This window comes from Alligator mississippiensis, chromosome 4, assembly GCF_030867095.1.
Source record: "Alligator mississippiensis isolate rAllMis1 chromosome 4, rAllMis1, whole genome shotgun sequence".
NCBI classification, from domain to species: Eukaryota; Metazoa; Chordata; order Crocodylia; family Alligatoridae; genus Alligator; species Alligator mississippiensis.
In genome coordinates, this window is record NC_081827.1 from 50636347 (window position 1) to 50655072 (window position 18726).

At 41.3% G+C, this 18726-nt stretch overlaps 1 long non-coding RNA gene across 1 annotated transcript in view; it reads right to left on the reverse strand.

Moving 5' to 3' along the window:
* Window positions 1-15141, reverse strand: part of LOC109284306 (uncharacterized) — a 145545-nt gene extending 130404 nt beyond the window's left edge. Inside the window, exons 1-3 of the long non-coding RNA XR_009461568.1 lie at window positions 15082-15141; window positions 14528-14763; window positions 6464-6502 (exon numbers count right to left, since the gene is read on the reverse strand). This is a non-coding gene — a long non-coding RNA (uncharacterized LOC109284306). The remainder of the gene's footprint in view (window positions 1-6463; window positions 6503-14527; window positions 14764-15081) is intronic.
* Between the last annotated feature and the right edge of the window lie 3585 nt (window positions 15142-18726).

Consider the following 18726-nt stretch of genomic DNA (forward strand, 5'->3'; position numbering starts at 1 on the left):
GGACCAAAGGTCCAGGAGAGGCCATGACAACAGACTGAGCCCAGGGGGCAAGTTGGATCAGAGAGCCTGGAGGTCTCAACTGGCCTGAGGGTGGAGCCAGAGCCCAGGAGGAGCTAAAGGTCCAGGAGGGACCACAGCCAGGGATTGCCAGAGCTGGGGATCCTGCAGAACTCTACTGGCCTGGGAGTAGGGCTAGGGCCCCGGAGGGGCCAAAGGTCTGAGTGGGGCCACTGCCAGAGACTGATAGGGTAAGGGACCCACAGGCAGGGAGGCTGCAAGGAAGCAACGACAGAAACAGCAAACTTCAGAGGTTGAGCTGGGCAAGAGCCGCACAGCCACCAGGGGGTGTCATGGCCACCCCCACAGGGCCAAAGCTGCCACAAAAGGGAAGAGAGAACGCATACAATGAAGAGAAGCTTACATCTGCAAGATCAACAAATACAGTGGGATTGTGCTGGGAATTGTTTGCTGTTTCTTTCTAGTCAGGATCCTCAGTAATGTGAAGTAGTCAAAATCAGGAACGTCATAAACAGTTCCAGGACCTGACTTCATGCTCATAGTGCCACCAAGCTAGTCCCCAGGATAAAGCAGAGCTGACTCAAGAGCTCTCTGGGTTCAAGGCATGCTGTTGAGAAAACATCTTTAGCTTTGAAAAACCTTCTCTGATTTTCCTGCTAGTGCTGACTGCCAGCACCACTGCATTGCTAAGGCTCCAACCTAACTTAAACCAGACCAAACTAAATACTGTGTCCTGCCCTGAACCCCCACATGGAATGGAAGGTTTTGGCCTTAACTTACAAATTCTTAGTTTGGGACCTCATTATCTGGGAGACTGCTATCCTCTCCATATACTCCATTAACTGAGTTGAGGTTAGTAAAAATACTCAATATGAAGGTTCATGAACACAAAAAAGGGAGGTGCTGACAGCCTCTGACATTTGAAACTGCCCCCCCCCTCTCCCCCACATGGGTCTGCTACAGTCTGGACCAATAATTCACTGCAGATGTTGCAAAGCTTATCTTTTTTCCTAGATTTTTGGTGGGGCTTGGCTTGCCTTGCCTTGGAGAAGGTTACTATCAGAGCCAGGAGCCATTTCAAATTATTTATACTACGTTTGCTTCTGTTCTTTGAAATGGGCCAAACAATGCATTATATCAGAGTGAATGATGATTACTGTTCACGTGCATTTGAGTAAAGAGCACCTACAGCATAAAATGAGCAGCTATTGAGGATTTGAGGAATCAAAAATAAATAAAATATGAATTAAAAGCAACACACACAGAATGCAAGTTGGGGTGCCTCTTCTGGCATCACTTATTTACATTTCATTTTAAAAACTAGCTTTAATTGATTTTCAAATTTGAAGCCTCATCTCTGTGGATCAATTTTTATTTTATTGCTTTGGCTTCTCCTTTATTGTTTCATTCTATGCTAGTCTGTTGAGATCTCTTTATACAAGGTATTTTCTTCTTAGCCATATTTTATTGAAATGTCAACTCGTACTGGAGTTCTTCTTTCCATGGGTTTTTTGAAACTTAGAGATAGCTTGGCTCTTACATGATACTTTAATAATGTCGCCAATCCTTTGATAAGTTGTTCACATCAGATATTTAGCCCCAATACCTAATGCTTGAGAATCCACATTGATTCTCTTCACGTTCTGCCTCTGCATTCCAAGATTTATGAATATTAAGTTGTGCTTGCCCCAAAGCAAAAGTATACTCGCTAAGATATTTGCTGAGATCAGGAGTCTCTATGCCCCATTTTTAAAACAAAGGCGTTAATAAGGAAGCACTAGAAAATGTACAACATTCAAACAATAAGCAAAATAGGAATTCAGTATTTTTGAATAAAGTGGGAACAAAATAATTTAGTTCAATCACCCTATTCTGAGCTACGCTGAATAATGCAAAAGAGCAACATCCATGAGACTGATATAGAATTATCTCTGCAAGAAATGTGAATAAACCTTGAGTTCTAAATGAATAAGTGAATAAACCTTGACCCTTTAAAAATGTTTGTCATCTACAGTAAAAAAGGCATCCTTTACTATAACTTTAAACCATTTCAAACACACAGGAAATTGCAATACATGACTAAATATATCAAAATCACAGAAGACCAGTGGCCTTTCTTCTTAACTATCTAGCCAAGACAGCATCATATCAAATAGGTCATTGATTATATACCAAGGGTAAAAAATTATCCAAACTGAACTCCTGAACTTTGTGTCTGTATACTGTGTTCAGGGTTCAGTTTGAAGAATTTATTTATGTATATACATCTGTATATATGTGTGTATATATTATACATTATACATATTATACATATTTATGTATATTTAAATACAAATATAATTGTGTGCATGTTTCCAACCCTGAAAACAATATAGAACATTTGCAGAAAGAGTGGGGGAACAGAAATGTTTTGGTTTCAGCCAGGCTTTTGTAAGAGACCTGGTCTTTGGCCATGCCTAAACCTAAACTTACCATGCCATCCTGACACCTGACACTGTTCCATGCATGCTACCTCCTTCCACAGCTAGGAGCATTATAGCTAGTATAACTAATGCTTCAAGTTGGCAAGGTGGCAAACACAGAGGAGCATGGCATGTTTAAGGGCACCATTGCCAAGCATGGTAAGCTTACAGTCTAGACATGGCATTTGTGACAAGTCCTCGAGAAAAACAGTTTCTCTCTGCAGTAATGAAACGAAGAGCTAAACCCAGACCCTCCAGCCTACTTTGGTGTCTAATTCTCACTAAATTAATCTGAACTTTTGAGACCTAGCCATAAGTTTAGGATACCAGGCCCAACTAACTGAAACTACTGTTGCACTTTCTCATTTTCCAACTATTTTCTTCTTGACTATGAGACAATCCAGTGCAGAAAATATAAAGTAATATCTGAACATGTAAAATCTTTAAGGCTTGCTTACCTAAGGGCCATGTCATACATTAATTTTAGGCAGATCCTGGATCTCTTAACCCCAGGATTGTCCACACATTAACACCTGAAACTAGTTTTAAGCACACTTCAGATGTCTTAAAGTTATGCCACTCCAGGACAGGTTTATCTCTGATCTGTGTTACCCAGCTCATGTTCCATTACTGTGTGGCCACGCTCCACAGATGAACAGCCCAAGTTGCAATCCGTCAGCATCCCAAGATGCAGTGTCCCTTCCCCCACCCCCTGTTTTGACAGAGTTTCCACCCCCTGAATACTACTGCCTGGGGGGGCGGGGTCTGGCACCAAGCCATCTCTCCTTCCTGCCACCAGGGGTGCAACCTCATGCAAACTATCTGCAGAGCACATGCCAGCTAACCAGGTTGCAGAGCAAAAATGGGTCCAGGAGTGGGGTTTAGGGAGGGGTCAGGGGGAACAAGGTAGGGGGCCAAATCAGGTACCTATAACCTGAGGTATCCTTACCAAGGTAGAGACAATAGCTCCCCCAAAAGTGCTTTCCCTCGTTGCTCCCATTTCCCACATACCATGGGAGGCATGACTATCATTCCCCACACCCCAATCCCAAACCCCAATCTATTAATATACAAGACCTTCTTTAATTTGCTTCCTCTTGATTTCTATTTAATGTTTTTTAACTTTTCATTTTATCCTCCAGTAGCTGAATTCCTTGTTTTCACCATCTTTCCTCCACCCCTCACTTTCTTTCCATCTCCCATTAATTTTCCACCTTCCAGATTCATGTTCCTGCCCCTTTCCCCCCAGCCCATCTTTCACAACCCCAACCACCACCCTGTCTTGGCTCACCAGCCCTGTAGTGGCAACTCACAGCTGTAGCTTCTAGTCAGGCCCCTGCATGCCAGCCCTCTAATGACAAGTCACAGCTGTGTAGGTGTGGGCAGTCAGAGAATGCTTTTAGCCTTAAGATGCAACTGCTCTAAACGCAAGCTAGCACTAACAATGATCAGCATTTGAGCAGCTCAAGATGTAACATGGCAATAACATGGTTCCCATTCAATTTACCACATCCATGTTTTTATAGCTTTACCTTAGTCAATATTTACTTCTCGATTTAATAAATCTCAGTGATACCTGAGCAGATTTCAATAACTGCAAAATATGCTTGTAACCAAAGGAGCTGAACTAGAACCTTGAAATTAATATACCATTATCTATGGTCAAAAAGATAATTATAAGGGCAGGCAGGAGCAAGAAAGGTTAGACTGATATATTTTTTAAGTGAATTAAACAGTCAATTACACAGTAACACACTGTCTGCATGTATGTATGCACATGTATAAGAAGGCTGCAATATTAAACACACCCTTTGCATTTCCAGCCCAGCTGTGCAATTTTGAACACATGCATGCACACACATACACACATACAAAACGTGTAGCATGTTGGTTACACAATTATTTCAACATGATTAAGTTTCTTAAGAGCCTTAGCCAATTGTATTACTTGGCTTCTCTGGAGAGATAGCCCATTGGTATATCAGTATGGAAACAATGACTTTGTGTTGCACACAAGTTGCAAAAAGCTTCAGAATCACTGGAAAGAGACTAAATAGCTGCTGGCACAGTTAACAAGTGGTTTACAAGCTTACCAACAGGTGGAATACGCATGATATCACAAAACCATTGAGAGGACTGAACCAAACTAATACTAATAATTTATGTAGACATATATTAAGAGATGCAAGGTTCAATTTATAAACTGCGACTGCATAACATTATTCCTGCCCTTCTATTTGTAATTACATCACTTTCAGTTATATGTATTAAATGGTCCCCTAGCTGCTCTTTAGAAAATAATAAATTGCTTAATTTTAAGAGCAGCCCCATATGGTTAAGATAATTCAAGAGATAGAGCTGAGTAATATAATTCATAATTTTTACTCAAACCTGTATATTAAACTAAAAATAGGGGTCTACCATGTTTATTACAGTAAATATTCTTATTGAAAATAACAGCATAGAGGGTATTCCCAGCAGGTTCTGAATAAGCCATCATTGAAATATCTCATTGCAATTATTTTTCAGCAGTTCCTCCTACTGTGATGCACATTGTTATTTTATATATACTGTGTGACAAAAATATGTTGGTACCTCTCAGACTCCTGAATGAAGCAGACTCTATACAGCTTTTATTGGCTTGTAATTAAAGGAATGTGGGTAGGGGAGGAGGTGAAGAAAACATATATGACAGGCCACTTCCTCAGAAAGATGGTGAAATCACAAACATTTTTTTACTTTTCTGGATGAAAGACCTCATTGGATCATCAGTATGACACTTGACTAAAATGACTCTCCACCATAATGATCTTATTTTCCAGTTGCTAGAATGAAGAAATATTTTCATTTTCAGAGAAGGTGCTACCTTAGGTTAATGCAAATAAATTTAGGATTAAATATTCAGGTAATTATTACATGGATCCCACTGAAGGCCACATTTTCTTCATCCTCAAACTGGCCAGGAGACTATGATTTTTTTTGTTTTTTGACTAGGTACAGATCTCAAATTATTACTGCAATATGTTGTTTCTACAGCGTCTCTTGAAGACCGCTCAGAAACTTGTTGTAGAGCAGGTGGCAGATGTCTACATAGCAGTTGTTTAACACGGGTACCATATTACAACAATGATTACAGTAGTTTTCAGATTATCTCCAGGGGTTTTTGGCTTTGAGCCATAAAATTCTTCTTTAGTTTGTATTCTGTTTGTCACAGGAGACAGATCCTTCCTTTGTGTCACACATGATCATTTGAGATCATCTTGCCTCTTGAGCCAACCCTCCCCCAATTAATAACCTGCATGGCTAATAGCACAGTGATCTCAGGAAAGACCCTTACATTTGAAATTTACTCCTCCAAATACTTGATCCAGCAGAGACAGACCATGTTGGCTTTGGGCCTCTGGTTTTATTCAGACCTTTTCTGACAAGATTGCTTGAAAGATATTCAGCTTTTTTTTTGCTTTTTTGTTTTGTTTGGAGACGCAGCTCTGTTAGTTGGGTTAACTAATGCTGGTTTAGACTATTCATCAGACAAACTAACTAATGATGGTTTATTTAGTATCATTTCTAGTAGGGGAAGGAGGAGGAATAGTACTGTAAAGCATCTAGGTAGCCTGCTCAAAAACCCAGAGATGTCATTGGACACATCTTGCCCTGGGTGGCAACAGCATATGGGCAAGCAACTGCAGCTGGGCTGCTAGGAATAGTGGCTAGGCCAAAACCACAGAACCTGCTATTTTTGTGCTCCCTCCTTTAGTTACTCTAGTGCAAAAAACAGCACCTCATTATATACAATCACAGACCAAAGAGACTGCCACTGTCCCCAGGAGCCTGAAATTATACCTTATGCCTATTTTCTTTACTAGGCATATAAATAAATGCACATTGATGCTTGCAGAGGAGTCTTATTCATCTTAAAAATATAAGTTAAAATAATGTAAATTACTCACCAATCTGAATAGCCAAAAGTGAATTTTACCTACCTCCAAACCAAAAGGTACATCTCTTTCCAAAATGGCAATCTATATGCAAAGAAGAAACATGTAGTTAGTTGTGTCAGTCTGAAGTTAGGCAGAAGGCAGGGCAATGTAGCACCTTATGCACTAAATTGTGAAGAGTGGCACCTTTCATAGACTACAGCTTACTTAGACAGCCCCCCAACCTGAAACAACATCTCACCAGCAACAGATTACCTAATTCCTATTCCTTCCAAGGTACCAGGCCTTGCAGTGGACCTAGATACCACCTGTGCTCTCTCCTTAACACAGACCATATCATCACTTGACCAAACAGCACAGATTGCAACATCCAGGTTCATTCACCTGCTCCTCTAGCAGCATCATATATGCCATCACTTGTTTACAGTGTCCCCCTGCTGTCTACAATGGACAGGCAGAGCAATCCCAATGTGAAAGAACAAAAGGAAACTGACCTGATATCAATTCCATGGAAGAACACTTTAACTTGTGTGGACATGCCATCACTGACCTCAGAGTAGCTCTTCTCTTACACAGCAAAACATTAAAAACCAACTTGATTTTATGACCATGTGTCCTTCAATGGGCCAGAATTTCTTCAATCCAACATCACCTCTCTCAGCAGTGACCCTTCCTTTCCACTACCTTTCCTTATCCTTTGCATTTAAATGACCTTATTCCTTTCTATTTAATATATTGGCTCTCTGCAAGTCCATTCACACCACCTGACAAAGTAGGCTATTCCTACAAAAGCTCATGTCTTTATGAATGGGCAATTCCAAGGGTGCACAACCCTCATCTGTGGGCCAGACATAGCCCCCAGTGCTGTGTCATTCAGTTGTAGGAACCCCTGTGGGTCATGGCCTTGCATGTTAGATGGGTCATGCAGTGTGGCTTTGGGCCTGATCCCAGAGCCAGGGACCAAACAACAGCAGTACAGGGGGCCCTGGATCCTGATCCCAATGGGTGGGGCAGCACAGGGCCCAGAGGCCCAATCCCAAAGGGCAGGGCAGTGAGAGACCCCGGAGCCCAATTCTGGGGCTAGGCAGAGGTGGCGCAAGGCCCTAAAGCTCCATCCTGGGATTGGGTAGAGGTAGCATGGCACCCCAGGCCCTGATTCCAGGGGGTGGAGAGCCAATCCCGGCATGTGAGGTCTCATCCAGACCATGAACCAAACTGCATGGCCAAAAGGTTGAGTGTCGATGACTTAGACTATAAAGGTGCCACACTGCCTTGTTTTCTATGTAAAGAAGAAGTAGAAAATTATTAAATAGAGAACCACCCAGCCCAAGCTCACAGTTCAACCATACCAGAATCACATAACATTCTTTGCCATCAGCACATCTGGGCAAGCCAACAGTGACTTCTACCAATCTTAGAATATCCATCAGTATAAGTAACAGGCAATGTATGTTCTCACTAATATATTATGCAATGTAATGTAGGGTGAATACTGTATTAGTAATAGCAGTAAACATTATTAAGATATAGGAAAAAAATTTTTAACAGACATAAAAAAAGATTGTGTGCTTTTGTGTGCATTTGCTATCAGAGAAGGAAAGGCAGAACACTAGAGGAAATGTATTTATTTATGTCCCTCAAGAAAATATATTAATTATCAACAAAGTCTCAGCCCAAATAATCAGACAATTTATATAGCACATCAGACAAGTATGCCACCTAATCAAAAATGAAGGCAAAATGAGATTAGGCTTGTGCAGGTTATCTCACTGACATGCAGCATTCTAGACAAGCAAGTGAACATGCTACTAGACAAGCAAGTGAACTTATTACACAAGGACCTAAGCAAACTACAAAATGATCAAAGACTGCTTCAATATCATAATGTAAAATTGTAATGGGAAAGTAGACAGGGTGATAAAAAGGAGCAGATCTCTTTGAAATGCAAGTCAAGAGTGAAAAAAATGACAGGTTCACAGAATTTTCAGATAAGGATTTAGGATTACGGGGCTTTCCACAAGAGCGAACTAGTAAGTGAACATGAAAATGCCCAGCTTTTAAGACAACAAGATTAGCATACTTTTGACAAATTATATTATTCCAATATTACAAAACCCAACCAGTCTCTGAAAGGAAGACACCATAGAACTGAGGGATAGAACATGTAATTAAATACAGAGCTGGAGACAGTAATGATGCTAAAGGAATAAGAGCGGGTGTCTGCCCTCACTGCAGGAATTACAGAGAAACCCTGCTGTGAATTAATGGCAGTGGGCTCTGAAGATTTCCATGCTAGCCCTCCAGGAAGAAAGATGTTGCAAAAGAAGTATGGAGTTTTGGTACATCTGTCCTGAAGAACCATTACTCTGGGAAATGGAGCTCCAGTATCCTCAAGTCACCAGGTATAACACCATCAGCTTTTAAATCCAGTAAGTGTAGAAAACCTAATGTAATGCTAAAACACGAGCTGCAGCTTTGACCACAAAGTCTTATATTTTTATTTGTGCTAGAGCTTAGCAGGAAATTGGTCACAAGAAGGTTAGTTTTATCCTGCTTCAGCTAGGAAAATAAGAAAGAGGCAGTTCATTTCTGCTGGACAAATATCTGTGGTCAGTTTGCACATCACATTGTAACAGGAAAGGCTGCAGAGGCTTTGCAAAGCAGAGATTTGGAAAATCATGTACAACAACCTCAAAGGCAGAGATCAGAACCCTTGGAAATATGAAGAGCAGGGACAGAGAAAATTAAGTGCAAATTAGACAGATACAACCAAACTATTGAGTAGGGGGTTGGACTCGATGAAGGGGGTCGGACTCAATGATCTATTGAGGTCCCTTCTGACCCTAACATCTATGAATCTATCTCTGGAAAAGACAGAAATAATAAAAATATAAACCATTTGTGAGAATGCTCATTGTTTATTTTTGGATGTTATGGATACCTCGGTACCTCAAACTTTCCACCATCTGAGTGTCCAGGGACCACAAACCCCCAGTGACACACCCACCCAGGTCACATGCCACATCCCATAGCACACGGGCTCCCCCCATTGCACTGAATCAATACCTCCACACCATGCCATCTGGTCCCCAGATGCACACCACTGCAACTTATTTTGGAAAGATTCTAATACCATTGTCCTATTGCGCTAATGTTGATGAAATAAATATGTCCAGAGTCCCAAGTTGCCAGTGATGCACTCACTGTACAACTTCAAACAGTTTTAAGTAAAGCAGCTTCAGCCTGCTTAGTTCTATGGTAACAATCACCGTCAAAAAACCTTTTAAACCTTTTAAACCTTCTAATTAAACATACAGAGAAAAAGAAAATTAGTTGAGTATTCAAAATATAAGAATAAAGTACATTTTTATTTTAACAACGTCCTTTATTTTCTGCCCCTTCAGTCCTTATGAAGCCAAAATGCTGTTAAGTAGATTTTTGATGGTATTTAAGTTTATAGCATCATAGGAAAATAGGGATGGAAGGAATATCATGACATAATCAAGTCCAGCCCCCAGCTCAAGGCAGGATCATCTGTAACCAAACCATCCTAGCCAAATGCCTGTCCAACTGGCTCTTGAAAACTTCCAGGGATAAAGATTCCAAAATTTCCTCTGCTGTAGCTTGTAGCCATTGGTCCTATGCCTGTCCCCTAAGGCCACAGAGAAAAGTCTATTACCCTCCTCTCTGTAATCACCCTTCAGATATTTAAAGACTGTTCCCAAATCCCCCTGCTTTCTTTCTCCTGGCCATACTAAATAACCCTAGTTCTTTCAGTCTTTCCTCATAAAGTCTTGCTTCCCAGGCCCTAATCATTTTTGCTGCTCTCTGATGGACTCCAAACTGCCCACATCCTTTTTGAAGTGTGGGACCGAAAACTGGACACAGTACTCCAGGTGAGGCCTTACCAGTGCTCAATGGAGAGGAAAAATCACTTCCCTTGATTTGCAAATGATACTCCTGTTTTTACACCCTAATAGGCTGCTGGTTTTTCATTTGTTTGTTTTTTCCAGCAAGAGCACATGGTCAGCTCATACTTAGCTTGTCAGTTTAGTCTACTGTACTAAACTAAACTACAGTTTAGTCTACTGTAACCCCCATGTCCCTCTCTGCAATACTGCAGCCTGGCCCCTTACTTCCAAATCAGTATTTGTTCATGTAATTATTGTGTCTCAAGTACACAACTGTGCACTTCTTGTTGAATCTCATGTGATTGACTGTGGACCCTCTCTCCAGTCTGTCCAGGTCATTCTGGATCCTAGACCTACACGATGGAGCATCTGCAACTTCACCCAACTTGGTGTCGCCTGTAAATTTGCTAAGCTTGCACTCAACCCCATCATCCAAGACAAAAGTTGTGTTGACATGGAACTGTCATTCATAGATGTTAGAGTCGGAAGGGACATCAATAGATCATCTAGTCCGACCCCCTGCATAGGCAAAAAGAATGCTGGGTTCAGATGACCCCAGCCAGATGCCCATCTAACCTCCTCTTGAAGACCCCCAGGGTAGAAGAGAGCACCACTTCCCTTGGGAGGCAACTCCAGATTTTGGCCACTCTAACTGTGAAGAAGTTCTTCCTAATGTCTAGTCTAAATCTGCTCCCTGCTAGCTTATGGCCACTATTTCTTGTGACCCCCAGGGGCGCCTTGGTGAGTAGATCCTCATCAATTCCCTTCTGCACTCCCCATGATGAATTTATAGGCAGCCACAAGGTCGCCTCACAACCTTCTCTTGCGGAGGCTGAAGAGGTCCAGGTGCCCTAGTCTCTCTTCGTAGGGCTTGGCATGCAAGCCCTTAACTATATGAGTGGCCCTTCTCTGGACCCTCTCCAGGTTATCCACATCCCTCTTGAAGTGTAGCGCCCAAAACTGAATGCAGTATTCCAACTGCGGTCTGACCAGTGCCCAACAGAGGGGCAGTATCACCTCCTTGGCTCTATTTGTTGTGCACCCGCTGATGCATGATAAAGTACAGTTAGCTTTTCTGATGACTTCATCACACTGACAACTCATGTTCATTTTGGAGTCCACTAAGACTCCAAGATCCCTTTCTGCTTCTGTGCTACCAAGCAGGTCATTTTCTAGGCAGTAGGTGTGCTGGACATTTTTCCTCCCTAGGTGCAGCACTTTGCATTTCTCTTTGTTAAATTGCATTCTATTGTCTTCTGCCCATTTGTCCCACCTGTCCAGGTCTGCCTGTAGTTGTTCCCTACCCTCCGGTGTGTCCACTTCTCCCCACAGCTTTGCATCATCCACAAACTTGGACAGAGCACACTTCACTCCCTCATCCAAGTCACTGATGAAGACATTGAAGAGTATCGATCCAAGGACCAAGCCCTGCGGGACCCCACTGCCCATGTCCTTCCAGGTTGATACCGACCCATCCACCACCATTCTCTGGGTTTGACCCTCTAGCCAATTTGCCACCCACTGGACTGTGTAATCATCCAAGTCACAGCCTCTTAACTTGTTCACCAGTATGGGGTGGGATACTGTATCAAAAGCATTCCTGAAGTCTAAGTAGACGATGTCAACCTCTACTCCTGTGTCCAGGTGTTTTGTACCCTGGTCATAAAAAGAGACTAGATTAGTCAGGCATGATCTACTTGCTACGAACCCATGCTGGTTTCCCCTCAGCATAATTTTTTCCTGCTGGACTCTTGCATATATGAGCCTTAATAATCTTTTCAAAGACTTTGCCAAGGATGGAGGTGAGACTGACTGGCCTATAGTTGCCTGTATCCTCCTTCCTCCCCTTCTTCAAAATACGGACCACATTGGCCCTTTTCCAGTCCTCCGGGACCTGGCCCATGCACCACAAGTGTTCAAATATTCTTGCCAGTGGGTGTGCAATGACATCAGCCAGTGCCTTCAGTACCCTCGGATAGAGCTCATCCAGGCCTGCTGACTTAAACGCATCCAGTTCTTCCAAGTGACTCTGCAATATCTCAGAGTCAACGCTTGGTAGTCTGGTGCCCCGCTGTTGCCTCTCTACAATCCCATTATGAGCCTTGTCTTGCCCCTCGTTTAGGAACATTGAGGCAAAGAACTCATTGAGGAGTTCAGCCTTGTCTCCCCTGTCTGTCACCAATTGCTTTTGCCCATTCAGTAGCAGTCCTACTCCTCCCTGGCCCTTTCTTTTACTCCCTATATATCTGAAAAACAATTTTTTGTTATCCTTAACTTGGGATGCCATCCTCAGCTCCATGGTAGCTTTGGCCTTTCTAACTGCCTCCCTACAACTGTGAGCTGAGGAGGTATACTCCTCTTTAGTAATCCCTCCCTGTTTCCACTGCTTATATGCCCCCCTTTTTGCCCTTAGGCTGGTCTGGATTTCTCTAGCCAGTCAGGGAAGCCTCTAGGCCCCTTTCCCCCACATTGGGATCATCTCCCTCTGTGCCTGAAGGATCATTTCCTTAAGGCACAGCGACCCTTCCTGGGCTCCCATCTCGCCAAATCTCTTACTCTGCAGTGCGTCATAGACTAAACGCCTGAGTTTGCTGAAATCAGCCTTCTTAAAGTCTAGCACTTCCACCCTACTAGTTACCTTACCCACTCTATGCCTTATGATGAATTCTATTATTTGGTGGTCACTGTCCCCCAGGTGACCGCTGATCTGTAGGTCCCCTACCATGTCATCCCCTGTTGCCAATATGAGGTCCAGTAAGGCATTCCTCCTAGTGGGACCATGTACCTCCTGCGTCAGGTGGAGGTCCTGTACACAGGATAGGAACCTGTGTGAACGGTGGGAATTTGCTGCCATTGTTAGTATCCAGTCTTGTTTCTGATATACACAGATGCACACAAGACAAATAAACAGAAGGGGAGAAAAAAGAACAAAAAATATAGAAAATGAAACTTTTACTTCTGGCACTCACTTTAACTTGTAATCTCATTGCTAGAGAAATGTGGGCACAGCATATAGGCTTTTCAGCATACCAGAACTTGGCAAGCTTCTACCGATATCAGGCTGTTTACAAAATTCATCAACATCTTCATCAGTGACTTGGGTGAGGGGGTAGAAAGCACTCTGCTCAAGTTCATAGATGACACTAAGATATGGGGTGAAGTGGGTATGCTAGTAGGAAGGAACAGGCTACAAGCAGTTCTAGACAGGTTACAGGGGTGGGCCGATGAGAACAGGATGGGGTTCAACACTGACAAGTGCAGGGTAATGCACCTGGGGAGGAAGAACCAGCGGCACACCTACAGGCTGGGGAACTCCCTTCTCACCAGTGTTGAGACAGAAAAGGATCTTGGAGTCATCATTGATGCCACAATGAACATGGGCCGACAGTGTGGGCACATGGTCAGGAAGGCCAACCATACCTTGTCGTGCATCCACAGATGCATCTCAAGCAGGTCCAAGGAGGTGATCCTCCCCCTCTATGCGACACTGGTCAGGCCACAGCTGGAGTACTGCATCCAGTTTCGGGTGCCGCACTTCAGGAGGGATGTGACCAATATGGAGAGGGTCCCAAGGAGGGCCACCCACATGATCGGGGTCAGCAGGGCAGGCCCTACAAGGAGAGGCTGAGGGTTCTGAACCTGTTCAGCTTCCACAAGAGAAGGCTGAGAGGGGATCTAGTGGCAGTCTACAAACTAGTCAAGGGGGACCAGCAGGCATTGGGAGAGTCCCTGTTCCCCTAAGCAATCCGAGGAGTTACAAGAAACAACGGACACAAGCTAACGGAAGGTAGTTTCAGGCTAGACATTAGGAAGCGCCATTTCACTGTCAGGGCGGCTAGGACCTGGAACCAACTTCCAAAAGAAGTGGTGCTGGCTCCTACCCTGGGGGTCTTTAAAAGGAGGCTGGACGAACGTCTGGCCGGGGTCGTTTGACCCCAGTACTCTTTCCTGCCACGGCAAGGGGTCGGACTAGATGATCTCCTCATGTCCCTTCCGACCCTACCGACTATGAAATTATAAAACTATGAAAATTCCTTTAGCTGCTTTCAGGTCACAACAATGTTGTAAAAGATGCAGATCAGGGAAGGCTAAGCCAAACTCTGTTTAGAAGAAGGCAAAAAGATAAGATAAAGAAATATAGTGGGTAGGGAAAAAGGAGGAATGATGTTGAAGATAACAGAAAGAAAATGAATCTCACATTGCTGGTATTCTTAGCTGAACCTGGAGGAGGTAGTGGTGTCACATGGGTCCTCCCTCTGGCTCAGGTCTCTGTCAAGATCAGGCAGATGAAGGCTCCATGATGTCATAGTAGATCCCAGGAGAGAGTGGAGGAGTTGGACTGAGGTAAGGATGAAGTGGCATGTCATCATGATAGAGCCCAGTCAGTACAGTCCACCCATGATTCTTGTACTCTCTCCTATTCACCACTTAGTCCTAATTTAAAAAAAACACACACCAATTTTTTATTTGTTAATTACCACTCCGCATTCCTTTTATTTACCATGTACAAACTTAACAGTCCTTGAGAAATATCAGTACACATTTTTTGTTAGGACTCATTCAGTCTTTTTTACTTGTGTAATCAATTTCATGTAACAGCTGAAACTGGACTTTGTTACCTTGGCTTAGAGCATAGGCTTCTATATGACCACCCTTCACGTCTACAAACATATTTAATCATTCTGTGAGACTTATCATGAATTAAGGAGAAACTAAATTTTCAAAAGACTCTAAATAAATTTGAAAGCTCACTTCTTTGGTCTCGACTCCCACTGACTTCATTGGTCACTGGATTAGGCTCATTAGATAGCTACAGCAAAAAAACAGAGATAAATAAAATGCAAACATATTTATTGGGAAAAAAACATATTTAGAAAGTCACTTTCAAGAATTTGCATGCCACTGAAAATAGAGAAAATAAAAACAAGAGGTTTTAGAAATGTGTTAAAGAGTGAAGTGTTTTTGTTACTTTTGCTTTTGGGGCAGGGAAAAATTGAGTTGGTTCTCTCAAACACCTGCTATTGAATAAATCGTGAATATTTTGGGATGTCACAAGTTTAGCACAACCATTCCAAAGATACATGTTTTCCCCTTGGCTTCTAAAGCTTGACTGTTTTTTCCAAAACTATAAAAGTGATTGTCATAATGACTCATAAAACAACAGAAAGGTTGTTTTTCACCAGTTTAGTTCATGTTGTGAATATTTCTTTGCACAGCTCTGCAAGATACCCCCTGCACTAGGAACAGAAGAACAAGTTAAGAAATGATAAGAGAAGTGCCTAGGGATGACAGCACTACACGGAACATTATAAAGATCAGAGGGAGCCCAGAAACAGAACTAGAAAAATCTGTTCACAATGTGCACCACAGTGCAGAAATAACCAGAAAACTCAAATACCACTATTGGTTTTTTTTAAACAAAAAAGCTAAAAAGTGTGACAAAAGGGACCCTGAAAGGAACAGACCTAAAGAGTCACTCGCATGTAGTGTGGAAAGAGTTTTATCAAGATATTTGACAGTAAACAACAGAAATAATGGATTCCACATCCAATCAAGAGAATAATCTGTTCTTGAATCAAATTCTCTATAATAGACCTTCTTCATGTTCATATGATGAACAAAACTGATAAATATGCACATGTAATCTACCACTGTGTATGGAATTCATTGAAGAAAGAATGCTATTCATTTAAATTAAAAAATTGTGAGGAGCTGTACAAAGCAAAGAGGCATCCCTACGAAAAGGTTATATTCAATTGCCAAGAAATAAACATGACATTGAAAAAAAAAAGGTAACTTTCCAAAACAAAGAATGGAAAATAAAAAAGTACCACCCACTCAAAGTGTATCCATAATATGTATTATGTTATATGCATTATCATTACTATACAAAATAATTAGCAAATATATATACTAGTAAATCTATACAGTAAAATAGTTGACACACAAACACACATGCATGATTAGTATACTTACCTTAGTGCTACATATCTTATATATTAACATTATCAGGAAATACAAGAATTGATAGAACATCTTATTACAGAGTCAAAACACTTAAAAATTAAACTGAGGACAATGAAGATGATGTTTCCAATTTGTAGCATAACAAGCACCACCACCACCACCAAAGATCACAAAGTCACTAAATAGGAAATTTATTTGCAAGAAAACTGAAGAACATCAGGATGCAACCTAAATTAATTTGAAGACCATCCAAAAGTTTGAGTATCCAGGAAACTAGGTTTGATGCTGCTGCACAGGGGTTACAGGTCAAAATTCTGAGTTTGGTAACACTGCTGTTAATGGAGTTACTCAAGTTCACCTTGGTGTAGTAGGGTAAAGAATTTTCCCAATAGACATTATAAGGAAGGATGGGACCCTAAACAGGTGTCACTTATGTGCAAGCAAAGTTAGGAGCCTCAGTGCTGCCACCTATCATTAATTTATGTCACAATATTTGGTATTTTTGCTATATTTTTTAAGCTCGAGCTGCTGAAATCAAGAGCTGCATGAGATTCCAGGCTTCACTTTTTTTTAAACAAAGTATGCTTTTAATTCTCCTGGTCTCAAAGAAGAACATGAACATGTGAAAACAGATGTTATTCAGATGTCGTACTGAATGCCCATGTTACCATTCTTATGTTCATACCCTAGATAGCTGTAGTAAGACATTCCAGATCATGTTTTCAGTGATCTCCGTGGCTGAAGCCATTCTAAAATGTAGGCCTACTTGTTTATTTAAATTGTTTCATAAATGGACTCTAGTTAGTAGTATATAGCTATAGGACTTAATTTAGGGGGGAAATCTGGGCTATGGTAAAGTCTGGAATCATTACACTGTCCACGAGAAAACTTGCACAGTTTCCATTTTACTGCATTATTTGGGACCTGCATGTTAACACACATTCAGTTCTTTCCTTAGTGCTTTGGCATTTGAGATACCCTGATAAAAGGTCTATCTTCCACATTCTCCAGTCTGAGTTTCCCTCAACACATTAGGTCTTCTTTCACTTTTTTTCCTAATGTGGAATAGGCTTCCCTCTGTAGCATGTGTATCAGTCTTAGTTCCTGATTTATCAGTCCTAAATCATTCAGCCCTTATGTGAAAGATGCTTGCTCAAATAGGTAGGGAGACAATTGGCTTATGCTGGTGCACGTGTATTTTTTTAAATTACCTTATATAAAGACTATTTTATCAACTATTATATCTTCTGAATTATATCTTCTTTTCCTTTGGAAAATACCTAGCATACTGTTGATGCCTAATGGAAATAAACAAACTACAATTAATATTAACAAAGAAGAAGACATTACCCAATTACTCATTTTGGTAGCTGTTCTATCATATATGCAAAATAAACACTTACCTTTCTCAATTCACTATTTTCAAAATATCAGGATTCTCGAGAATTTTAGTGCAGTGTTTAGACAGCAAACCCCTTAAAGATTCATATCATGTCCCTTTTATTTATCTGAAACTTAAGATTCGGTTATCTATCTATAGATAGATACATATATGTATATGTGTTTGTGTGTGTGTATGTATTTATGTATGTATATATACACACCTATATCTTTACACCATCTATATATATATAGACACACACACTTATATACACATACAGACACACACACAGGTATATATATGTGTATGTATACACACACACACACTTAAATATATATGTATGTATGTGTGTATATATATATTTTATTTATTTACCTAGACAGATATCAATATCGATATACACACACAAACACACCCCTATCTGTAGAGCTATATAGATAGATATGTATACACACAAACACGTGCGTGCGCGCAGGCATGCATATATATATATGGTAATCTGCTAATTCAGAGTATGTGTGTGCATACGTGTATACACATACACACACACACACACATACATACACACACACACTGAATTAGCATATTACCCTAAATGTTGCTGCCTGATGGCATCTCATACAATTAATGCTAAATCAAGCATCTCTTTTATAATTGCCATGGAGGGCCACTGATAAACAGAGACTATACACCTCACATGTTAATTTTTATAAAGAGCTCAACAAGACTCATTCATTGTGCTTTAAAAAGTCTTGCTGGGGTGCTGATAGCCAACTTGTATCACCCACAGTCAACAATATCTTTCTTTTTACTACACTGATTAACTGAGTAACATTCACTACTGGGGAATCCCCCATGGAGCAAGGGAAACTCATGCATGCTTAGCCACAATACTAGTAATGACATGATTCTGAGGGAATTTGAAGCCCTACCTCAACAAATTTATTTCTGTTTTTCAACCTATATTCAAAGTACTACTTTGGCATTGTAATGTGATTCCTGACAGGGCTAAGGTAAATTCATCATGCTAAACTGAAATGTTTCTGGCA